General features: G+C 33.6%; 1 protein-coding gene and 1 non-coding gene across 2 annotated transcripts in view; one reads left to right on the top strand and one right to left on the bottom strand.

The window, feature by feature from the left end:
• Window positions 1–12,500, top strand: part of LOC124948600 (mannosyl-oligosaccharide 1,2-alpha-mannosidase IA) — a 318,288-nt gene that overhangs the window by 19,440 nt on the left and 286,348 nt on the right. The window lies entirely within an intron of this gene.
• Window positions 9,016–9,086, bottom strand: Trnag-gcc. Its single transcript has one exon. It is a non-coding gene; the product is annotated as a tRNA-Gly (tRNA).

The following is a 12,500-nucleotide window of genomic DNA, read 5'->3' as shown; positions in this document are numbered from 1 at the left end:
CTCTCTCTCTCTTTTTCTCTCTTTCTCTTTTCTGATACTATTTCTGATCATTTTGGCACCGATTCATTTCTTTTTATAGACTAGCTTTTCTCGTCCCTATGCATCACAATGAATGACCAATTTATGATAATTCATACTTAATCTTTGTTTAATATCATAATAGTTAATTAAATTTATTATAGATAATTATTAAATAAACGATATCTATTCTTTATTATATTTATGATTATCTAAATTAATGATGTGACCATTGGTCAACAGTCAATGTTCTAAACGATACAATAATTATGTATTATTGTTAATTGTTAATGATTATTAAATATTATCGTAATGTATATGAAAGTTATGATTTATTATCATATTATTTAATCATCGTTCATAGTTACAATTTTATTGAGTGACATATATTAATTATCGTATAATACTTAATTTATATATTTTATTATGTATTATTATTTAATGATAATAATTATATGATATTATAATGTATCGTTAATTTTTATATTTTATTATCGTTATTGAAATTTGAACAAATGATATCGATGAGAAATCGTTTAGATTTATTTTTATATTAATTCGTTTTGTATCTAAGCGAGAGCAATCTCGTTTATTTCAGGCCAAGTACTTTTTATCGTTTCATCAGGCCGTTCTCTAATTCGTTCCACGAGGCCGTAGAATCGGCATACGTTTGCGGAATTTGAAGCATCCGTTTTGCATTCCACGAACATCTTGGATCTTTCTTCGAGGTACGTAGTCTGGCTCTCAACAAACAGTTACCTATACATCGGATCGTTGACTGAGAAATTTATACTTAACTATTCAGCACGCGTTAAACGCGTAATATCATTCCGAATGGGCAATTCCTTTTGATTTTCTTACCGTGACGAAGTTAGTATCGAATAGATGTCGATATCCTTTATCATTCGACTTTAACTACCCATCGTACTTCATTGTAAATTTTCCTTGGTCAACTATATAAACGTTTCCTATCCTTTATTATCTCATCGATTACTCGCTCCGATCGAATCGATATGTTCTTCGTGAGAAAAAGGAATCAAAAGAAAGAGTAAGAAAGAGATAGAAAAAGAGAAAGAGAGAAAGAGTCCTCAGGGTGCAGTCAATGCGGTAGGCCGACGTTAATAGCCGATACTTTTTATTCAGGTAGAGACTCCAACGATTGGCTCGCAATAAAAATACATAAAGGGTCCTTGACCGTGTCCTGTCTTCATCGTTACCTTTATAATCGTCATTCATGTGATTTAGGTGTTTAATACCCTTGAAGGTTCGCGAGTCTCTCGCTGATGCGACACGAAAGACTCTGCCCTACGCGAAGAGTAGTACTATTAAAATTCCAATGACAAGTGTTTCTCTTTCTTTCTTTCCTTATTTCTTTTTGTCTTTCTTTCTCTCCTTCCTTTTCTCTTTCTCTTTCTCTTTCTCTTCGGTTATCTTATCCCTACCTATAACCACGACGACTTCAACCAACCAACCAACCAACCAACCAACCAACCAACCAACCAACCAACGAACCAACCAACCAACCAACCAACCAACCAACCAACCAGCCAGCCAACCAGCCAGTCAGTTAGCCGGTCAACCAACCAACCAACCAGCCAGATGGACTTTTTCTCGTCGACACAAACAGGAACTTTCGCTCGTACCCTTTGTTCTTCGTCGCTTTTTCCCCCGTTTACGTCTTGTCCTAGCTACAGGCACATGCCATCGAACAGGATCAGCAACAGCGTAGTAAAGTAGGGCCGAATGATTCCGTTGGTAGGGATAGAGGCGGCATATTTATCGGTTGAGAGGGACGATTCTTTCTATCTTCTTTTTAGTTTTCTTTCTTTTCTTTTCTTTTTTTTTCTTTTTCTTTTTGGTTTCTTTTTCAGAATTTTTCTTTCTACGTCTCACAGAGCTCTGACGATAATAAATGTCTTTCTCGTTCGAAGGTTGAAACAACTTGACTGACTGCTTTTGCCATTGTCAAAGTCTTACAGGTCTGTGTGTTTCGGGCCACGTGTTACTTTGATTCCTTGGTTCATTTTGAATCTTACTTATTGAACGGGGACAATTTCTCTCTCTCTCTCTCTCTCTCTCTCTCTCTCTTTCTCTCTATCTCTCTCTAAGAGAGAAAACCACAATGGTCCTGGTATGAACTGGTCAGGTGGAACGACGACGACCCTTTTCGGATCATTCCAAGCGGGCAATTTGAGGCCACTACGTCGGCACGGGGATATAAATTCGGTAAACGCCGTCATTAAGGGCCCAATCCGAAATACCGAGCGTCTATTAAACCTGAAACTAAAATAATTATCTGGCCTTGCAACTCTGCCCTTGGTCTCTTTCAATCGGACCAGGGTCATTTGGTCTTCTTAACTTCTTCTCGTCTACATTGTTACGTTTCTTACGTGGTGTCGTCGACTCCGCGTATCGTTTCCATCCTTCTTCCTAAGTACGCCTACTTTGTTCTTACGTAATTTCACATATCACAAGAGTTGATTGTTTTAACGATACGTTAGAGAATCATTTAATTTAATCGAAAGATTTTCTTCTTCTTCTTCTTTTTCTTTTTTTGTTTTTTCTTTTTTTTTATCCCTGCAAATTAATTCTCATTTCATTCTTAATTTTTAACACATCGGCAATAAAAATTTATTGCACTTGTTGATTTCGCAAAATTTGACATGATAAAGAACTCTTATATGTTATTATCCTCTTAATAAGACAGGGTTAAAAGAGTTTAGAAGGAGCCGAAGTTAAGAGAAGAATTTTGCAATAGTTTTTGTTTAAACGAGACTACTGCACGACTACAATGACGATCCCCCAGACTATTCAGACTCGGTAGGAATTTCGGCACAGCTGTAGGAACGAATCAGCGTTACGGAGAGTGGGATCTCTCGATAAAAAGTATTAAGCCACGTTTTTACTCGAAAATTACATTTGTCGGATACCAAAGACTACAGATTCGTATCTTCGAATTCGTCTCATCGTTCTCTATTCCATAACAGAAACTATAGGAAAGTCCTTTTCGTTTGTTGTCCAATTTTTTTTTTCTCTCTCTTTTTTTTTTCTTTCTTTCAACCATAAAGTTCGTTGCAAACGTGGGATTTATTAATTAATCAAAAGAAAAAAGTCGTCGAAATTTAATTTCTTCTCGTATCTGTAATAATTAATTTCCATTTATTCGTTCAAATAATAATTGTCAAAATTGACAGAATTTTTTTTTGTGTTCCCTTTTTTCTTTTTTTTTTTTTTTTTCTTTTTTTTTTTTTTTTATTTTATTTTATTTTGTTTTGTTATGATTAAACAGGTTATATCAAACATTGACATTATGATTTTTCTTCCTTTTTTCTAAATGAAGATCTTTAAAAAGTCGACAACATTGATACATATCACGAAAGAGAATGACAAAGTGTTCTTCCATCGAAAATGAATTCTTTACGCGCACAATTCCGTCTGAAAGAACGTCTGGGATCTTGACTTTATTGATTCGAGACGGTTGTGTTCCCTTTCGGACTTTGCTTTGAACCTTGCTCCGATCCATCCCATACATAATAACGTTGCACTGTAATAATGGGATCCAGCAATTGCTACGTTCAGACAAGAGTATGTCATCTTGGAAATATCATACGCAAATATCGTCATCATTCGTGTTTACATGACAAATGAAGTAAGATAAAAAAAAGAAATATATATATATATATACATGTAAATATATAAATAATTTTTACAATTGTCATGTTAATTCGTATTAGATATAGAGAAATGACATTTATAAGATATAATAGTTATGATTATAATGTTAGAACATATATATGAGTAATTATAAATATAATTGTTCAATTAAACAAACGAAATAAATAATGTCAACCATTATGATCATACCATAAGAAGATATCATAATGGACTGTAAGGATTATTGATCACCTTAGGAAGAAATAAGGATTGGCATTATTATAACCGGTATACACACCTATGAAACTTATTATTTCTTCTTTCTCTTTTATCCGCCAAGATGTTTTCCACTCATTTAATTGCAGAATCACCTTCAACATTATTGCATAATCTCCACGTACATACATACACGTAACATAAAACTCAATATTGATTGGCCAAGAGAGATCTATATGGTATATATGTGTAATTGTGTGTGAATATCGCGATTCACGTATATATATATACACATCGCGATTATACGATGCAATTCTTCAAGAGCTTCTGACGTCACACGAATTTCACTATTTGATGTCTTTGGGCGGGCAAACAAAATGGACGGTCTTGATTTAACGAGCAAATCAAAGAGAGAGAGAGAGAGAGAGAGAGAGAGAGAGAGAGAGAGAGGGAGAGAGAAAGAGAGAGTTTTATTTCATTGCTTCTTGATCTTATTGCACGTTGGACCGTGCGAGTTATTAAAATCGTAAGACTTCATCATCGTAATAAGCGGTTTATAGTTACGATATTATGTTGCGATAAGGCGTCGACCGCATATGGATTCTCTTTCGTGATCATCCTATGGGGGCCAGTTTCGTTTATGGACGTCCCATTCGAAAGTTAAACATCAGAAGATCCTTGCAACTTCGTAATATGCTGATAATTATAGTACTTTCCAAAGGTAGAAGAAAGAGGAGCTGAGTAGGTTGTAATAAGTAGTAGGTATACATATATCGTTCTTCGATCATTTCAAAAAGGGGTTTATATTACGCGATCGAAAAGTCATTTTTTTTGCGAATCCAATTTTTTCAGAGGAGAAGATGCATACATACGTGTATTTCGTTCCTTGGGGATTATCAATCTACGTTCAAATCTTTGGATGGTAAAATCTCTCTTGCCATCTTTTCGTCTCTTCTTTTTGACGTTATCTCTTTAAGGTCCTACGACATTGAAAAAATAAAATGAAACCTTTGCGAATGCATTCACTTGGAGAAAAGGTCTTACTATATCAATGAAATCGTTTCTTTCCGTTTATTGGTCGAAGGCAAATAGGAGGAAACTCGTTTCTCTCTCGTTTTCCTGGTTAAAAAAGAAAAGAAATGTAAAGAGAAGAAAAGATAAGAAAAGATAAGAAAAGAAAAGAAAGGAAAAGAAAAGAATGGGGAAAAAAAAATCCAAGAAAAAGATTTCCTTTTTCTTCCTCGTTTTTGATACGATCCTCTTCGATTTCTCTTCGAATTCAAACGGGAATCGTCTTTGGAGAATTTCCCTTTTTCTCAAGGTTCTATTCGAAGTGCGAAGAAAAATGGTGGACCAAAAGAACGAAATCCCATCTAAATCATTCGCAGTTTGAATAATTGATAAGAGGACCGGTTATATTGAAATCGGTATTACTGCAATGTTACTACTACTACTACTACTACTACTGCATTACTATTACTATCTACTACTACTACTACCTACTACTATTATTATTGTTGCTATACTATTACTTCCACTATTGCTATTGCTACTATTTATTATATTACTACTACTATTACACTATTACTACCAATACTAATACTCGATACAAAAGGACGAGTGAGAGTATAGACGGCAAAACTGTCGTCGGCAAAATGACAACGTGAGTGAGTCCCACTTTCAAAGCGTGGGGAGTCTGTAAATTAGAAACGGTACGGGTAGCCTGATGCTGTTGTAAAACATAATCCCACGATTAGTCGGCAAATGAAGCTCGAACTTCACTCTTGGAATTCCATTTCCATGACTGCTTTCTTCGAGTCCTCACTTCTACCTTATTTTCAATCTTGCTTATTTATTATTTGAAAAATCATTATTTTACCATCTCGTACGTGTTTTTATTTATATCGACTTGCATCATATCCTTAATATGTTATAGCTCGATGTAAAAAGTAATCCTACATGAAATTAATTTTACGACTCGTCAAAGTTATATCCTTTTGCATAACTCTATTAATAATCAATGTTTCACGTTAATAAGAAATTCTTTTTCTTTTTTTCCTTCTTATGACCATCTTGTCTTAATGACGTAAGAAATTTTTTTTTTCTCTTACGACGATGATTACAAATCGAATGGACAAAGTTCACAATGAACGATCATGTGTACTTGATTGTTCGTCATTAATTTCAAAATATTGTTTGTTAAATATTTTACAATACTATAGGGAATCTCGTTAGATGTTGCTTTAATGTTAAGCATCGATTTTCCACGTCGATTGGTATTTTCTCATTGATCGATTATAATCGTTCTCTATTTCTCATCTTATCCAACGAATGGAGTTTCTATCGTGTCGTTGTACTCGATCATGCATGAAAATTGTCGATATCGATAAATGTAGACACGTCGAGCAATGACCATACGACTTTCGATTCTTTCTGAGCTTTAACAAAAAGGGGTGGTTTTTATTTCTTTTTTTTTTTTTTTTGTTTTCTTTTTTTATAGCGATTCAAAGTTCATTCACCGTATTGATAATTGACGATGGTGTGTCCTAATCGATCGATCGATAGATAGGATTATCGATTTTCTATTTCACGTTCAGAGCTTATTCTCGTTGGTTAATATATTTCTCTAAGGTAAGAGTCGTTGAATTTTTTACGCCAACATGGGGATAGAACTTTGGCACTTTAACCTTAACACTTTGAATGCCTCAGAGAAGTCAGTCAGAGGAATTTGCAAATGATCTGATCTGATCTGATCTGATCTGATCTGATCTGATCTGATTTGATCCGATCTGATCCTTCCGAATTCAAAGTCCAATAGCGAAAGCGTCAGTTTAATTGGCTAATAGATGGTAGCTGGATTAGCCTCTTACTTGGAGTTCTCGGCTTTTGGCGTTGAGATGATCATCGATCGATCGTTAGAAGTCGGAAGATATCGATAAGTCCGTTTACATGCCGACACTATCTACCGTCGTTAACTCCTACTCGTTTCTAGCTCGTTAACATGCGCGCACCATCGGCTTTGGTACGGTACGGTGTGGCGTTTAGTTGCGTAATTAAGCGCCAGTCGGATCATAGATGATAGACCGAGAGTATCTATATATTTTCGAGCTGTATATACCTATTTGATAACCATTTGATAACGTTCTATCGACTATTATTGCGGAATAATCACTTTGTTTCTTTATCGATCTTTCTAATGTTACATACTTAAAGAATATTATTATTGTTTCTTTCTTTCTTTCTTTTATCTTTTTTTTTCTTTTTTTAATCTTTATTTATTTATTTATTTATTTATTTATTTATTTATTTATTTATTTATTTATTTATTTATTTATTTATTTATTTATTTTCTTTTCTTTTTTCTTTGCTGTTTTTTTTTTGTTTTTTTTTTTTTTTTTTTTTTTTTTTTTTTTTTTTTTTTTTTGGAGAGAGAAAGAAATTCATTTTATCTTTATTACGCTGAACGATATAATTCGAATGGAAAGATGTGTCCTATCTTATCTGTTAGAAAATAGTTTTCAATAAGGACGGGAGGAAAAAAAGAAAAGAAAAGAAAAGAAAAGAAAAGAGAAAAAAGAAGAAAGATGAAATCGGAGTTTTGTTACACGCGAACCAGAAGAAAACTTGATTGGCCATGGAATATGAAAGAATCGCATTAAACGGTACCCAATCTACCGTAATGTCCCACTTGTGGAATCCACGAGGTTCCTTCTAGCAATTGGATTCCAACGGTAGTGAACGTAACATCCTATTGCGAAGAGAATCTTGTTATCATTAAAGATGCCGTCAGCTCGTAGTGTAAATGTCTAGTCAGAAGTGGTAAAAGTCATAGTAAAGAGGAAGAGAGAGAGAGAGAGAGAGAGAGAGAGAGAGAGAGAGAGAGAGAGAGAGAGAGAGAGAGAGCGGCTGTTACTTTGAAAAGTCAAAATCCAGGAGACTCCTTGGTATTTTCGAGTAAGACTCCCAAAAGCTCCATTTAATTTTATAGCCGGTTATGAAAACTTCCAATGTACTTTAAGTGAGCTTTATACGTACGCCGTGACAATGATCGTCGTGAAAATTCTTTCTCCTTTTTTTATTTTTTTTTATTATTTTTTTTATTTTTTTTTTTTTTTTTTTTTCCCCCATGTTTCTTTAGTCTTATTCATTTTTTTCTTCTCCTTTCCTTTCGCTACGTTCTCTTCCTCTTTTCTTTTTTTTTTTTTTTTTTGTTTTTGATTTTTTTTCCTTTTCTTTTCTTTTTCTTTCCATCCATTTCTCATCTTTCCTTTTCTTCTTTCTTTGCTTCTGATTTTTCCATCCGTTTTCTTTTTTTTTCTATCCTTTTTTTTCTTTTTTTTTTTTTTTTTCAACGACATATTAATCTTTTTCCCCTATATAATTCTACTCGAGAAAAACTTGTTTAACCGTATAAAACTTGCTTCTGATAATTCCATAATTCCATCGCAACACTGTTCGAATTTTGGACGGAGAGATTACTCGGTGAAAGTTGAAACAATGGGCCCTCATTAGCTCCTTCACAAAATTTATAGTTCTGGTATTCGTGCGCCGAACTAACGAACTCGAGCAGAATGAAAATCATATTTTGACATAATATGATTTTCTGTTTCCTTGATTGCACACGGACCGTTCGCTATTGATCGATTTGTCCCAACGTATAACATGATGTTTTCCCAAACACATACAATTATCGAATGGTTCATAAATCATCGAATTTTTTCTTTAATTTGTTTTTCTTTTCTCTCTTTTTTTCTTTTTTTTTTTTTTTTTTTTTTTTTTTTACTTGACGTATACATATAATGTAAAAGAAAAGAAAAATATGTTGAGCAATTAAGTTGTCTGAGATAAAATTTGCGAAGATTTGTTTAATTTTTGTTCCTATTTTTTTTTTTTTTTTTACACATTCGTAAGATAAATAAAATAATATTTTTCGTGCTCTGTAATTGTAAATTATATATTTGGGATTTAATTTTTATTGCGAATCAAATACATATTAATCGAAATATGAATATAAAAAGAAAAAAAAAAATGAATAAAGCTAAAAATTATTTTGATTTTAAACGTGGTTAAATATGTTAAGAATTTGTTTCAATATTTAAAAATTAAAGGGAAAAAAAAGGAAGAACCTGCATCGGCCGGGAATCGAACCCGGGCCGCCCGCGTGGCAGGCGAGCATTCTACCACTGAACCACCGATGCTTATAGAAGTTTATGGTATTCATTTAACTTTCCATCACATATTGCGCTCTAAATTCTATTTATTTTACTTTAAAATGTTTATAATAAAATATTTATCAGATCACACAAATATTTCTAGAACAAATAATTCTCTTTTACATGCATATATATATATAGTTGAAAAAACATCGAAGAGTTGATTGAATATAATGCACAAATTAATTATCTAAATTAGAAATATCAATTTTAAGAAATATCTCTATAACGTTTGAAAAAAATCACAAATGTTTATAGATTCTCCTAACTATAATGTCCTCGTGTATAATCGATTTTCGAAGTAGAATTTTAAGGAAAAATATTTTTAAAAATATTTTAAAATTTATAAAAAAGATACTTTAAAAGTTATTTTAAAATTCATGGAAAAATACTTTTAAAAAAAAATTTCACAGCCAATAGATATCGTGAATAAGCAATATTGAATTATATATTTAAACTTCAGACACTGTATATATAATAGAGCGTACTCTCGGACATTTATTTGTTTATGTATAGTAAATGTAACGCGTGCCTTATAGGATATTTAGCTTCGTATCCGGCTTAAAACATTGTTTACATTTTTTACGTGGAAAAAAACGACATCATCTTTGTTTTGTTTAAACATTTCTGTTCATTTCGCTGTAATACCAATAGTCAGTGTTATTTGTAATAAGGATTACGTGCTTATGCACGAATAATCATTCTTAATTCAGGGGGAATTCTTTTCTTAAAGAAAAATCTTTTAATAAACGATCAGCGACGTTCAAAAAATTTTACAATTACCTTCATATTTTATATTTCGTAAGTAATTCGTATTGTTCTCTCTATCTTGACAAGTATTGTTCCTAAAAGTTTTTTTTTTTTTCAATTATTTACATCTCACAGTTAAGTTGTATAACGTTAAAGTTATGCTAATCGTTCTCACAAGTTCTCTCTCTCCCTCTCTCTCTCTCTCTCTCTCTTAATATATTTAATGTAAAATTATTAAAATTTATTAAAATATAACGTTCGATTGATTTAAATAATTTCAAAATAATATTGAATCGATATAGAAGAAATTTTTTCTTAATAATAATCAAACGTTAAGTTTCACGAACGAAATGATAAAAGAATTTGAGGATAAGAAGAATTTCCTTCGAAATAATGGTGTTTGGAAATAAAGGAGAAAAGGGAAGAGTTGGTGGATGTGGAGGAAAAGAAGGGAGAGAGAGAGAGAAAGAGAGAGAGAGAGAGAGAGAGAGAGAGATAAAGGGAGAAAAAACACTCTGAGTAATAACTCTAGTTTTGGTGAATGCAGAGGCAACCGCTCGAGAACTTTTGACCACGTAGCAATATCAGGTTGATGGGAAAACGGAAGCCATAACCGAAAGGTCAAATGGAGGGGTGCGTGTCTGGATCCCATGTGCGAATTTATATATATATATATATATACATATATATATATATATATATATATATATATATATATATATATATATAGGGTTGTACAGTTTCAATCGTTTTAAAGCTCCTACGTACACCTGAGTTATAATAATTGCATAACACGCCGACGGCAGAGTTTGCGGTTACAAGGAGTGCCTTGCATTGTTACTCTAATTACAAGCCGCAAGTTTGTGTTAGGACAATGTGCAACGAACGGTTGGTACTTCGATGTTGAGGTTGTTCGGGGATATAGGAGTGTAAGAGGGGTTAGAGAGAGAGAGAGAGAGAGAGGGAGAGAGAGAGAGAGAGAGAGAGAAAGAGAGAGAGAGAGAGAGTAGAGATGAACGGGAAGGGAATGAGTCCGGACGAGCTCGTGGAACGGAACGAGTGTTCCGAGAGTAGGATTGCTGAGGTACTCCAGGTCAAGGGGTTAAAACGAAAGCCACTCGCTTTGTGCCGAACTTCGGATCCACTTCGGGCGTAAACGCTCGTTATCTCTGATCTCGTATCAACACCGTTCGTTTCTCAAAGTTTCCATGATACTACGGGAAATCAGGAATATTATAAATAGGAATGGACGGGGGAAGAGGGAGAAAGGGAGCTATGGGATTTTAGAGAAAGAAAATATCTTTGATCGATGGCTAAAAAGGGGGAAAAAAAAAGGACAAATACATACGCACATACAAGAAAAAAGAAGTATTTATTATAATCTTTATGCTTTATTTTTTAGTTCTATTATCCATCTATCCTCCCATATATTATACATATATATATATTATTTTTTTGATTATTATTAAGGATAAATTTAAATCAAATTAAAATAGAAAATTGATAAGCCGATCTTTTATCATTCTCAGACGTTATCGATAGTAATCGATGACATCTCGTATAACTTACCGAGTTGATTTAAGATCGATAAAGACGAGAAAGAAAGGACACACTTCTATTCGAGCAAACCGGTATGATTTATCTTCTAGCTGGTGGACAGGAATGTGATTAATGATTCGCGTCGAATGCAATTTCTTAATAGGAAGGTAAAAAAAGAAAGAAAGAGAGAGAGAGAGAGAGAGAGAAAAAAGAAGGAAAAAAAATTAAAAGAAAGAATATAAAAATCTCGAATTCATTTAATAAGCATATACGGATTACTTACCTACCTACTTACCTACCTACTTACCTACCTACTTACTTACTTACTTACTTACTTACTTACTTACTTACTTACTTACTTACTTTTTGACAAACTATAGGGAAGTAATTAATCATGATTCTCTCTCTCTCTCTCTCTCTCTCTCTCTCTCTCTCTCTCTCTCTCTCCTCTTTATATTTTATTTTTCTTTCTGTCTTTTTCATTTTTTTCTTTTTCTTTTTTTTTTTTTTTTTTTTTTTGTAATAGATTTTGTTTTCAAGCGGTGGAGAATAGCTCAGGGCAATTTAAAAAGAGGACACCACTTAAATGTCCTTCTCGAATCCGTTAGTTCGATCGATAATCCTTGAAGAAAGATTCTTTTGCCATGAGGGAAGTAGTATCGAAGGTTGTTCGACCAGTCGAACGTAAAGAAAGAGAGAAAGAGAGAGAGTCTTTACCATCGGTTCCAAAACTGTCTCCAAAACATTTACGCACTCTCCCTGTCCCTCTTCCTCTCCCACCTTCCTCTTTCCGATTCTTCATCTTTTTTTCCTTCTTTTTTGCTTATTCCTATTCCTCTTCCCCCCCCCCCAACCCCTCCCTCCTTCTTCCTCATTCTTTTTCTTCTTTCATCTTGGAATCGACGATGACGATCTTAAGCCTTCGAAAAGAGGCTTACGATGATTGACGGCAGACTCGAGCCTGAATATTACCAAACGTTGCTTGGATTGACGTTTTACATGGCCGTTCTCGCATATTAACTGACTTAACCTACTCTTCCTCTTCGTTGCAACTTCTCTCTCTCTCTCTCTCTCTCTCTCTCTCTCTCTCTCTCTCTCTCTCTCTCTCTC

The sequence above is a fragment of the Vespa velutina genome, chromosome 4 (assembly GCF_912470025.1).
Source record: "Vespa velutina chromosome 4, iVesVel2.1, whole genome shotgun sequence".
Classification (NCBI taxonomy): Eukaryota; Metazoa; Arthropoda; class Insecta; order Hymenoptera; family Vespidae; genus Vespa; species Vespa velutina.
The sequence above is the reverse complement of the archived record's forward strand: the minus strand, read 5'-3'. Positions and strand labels throughout refer to the sequence as shown.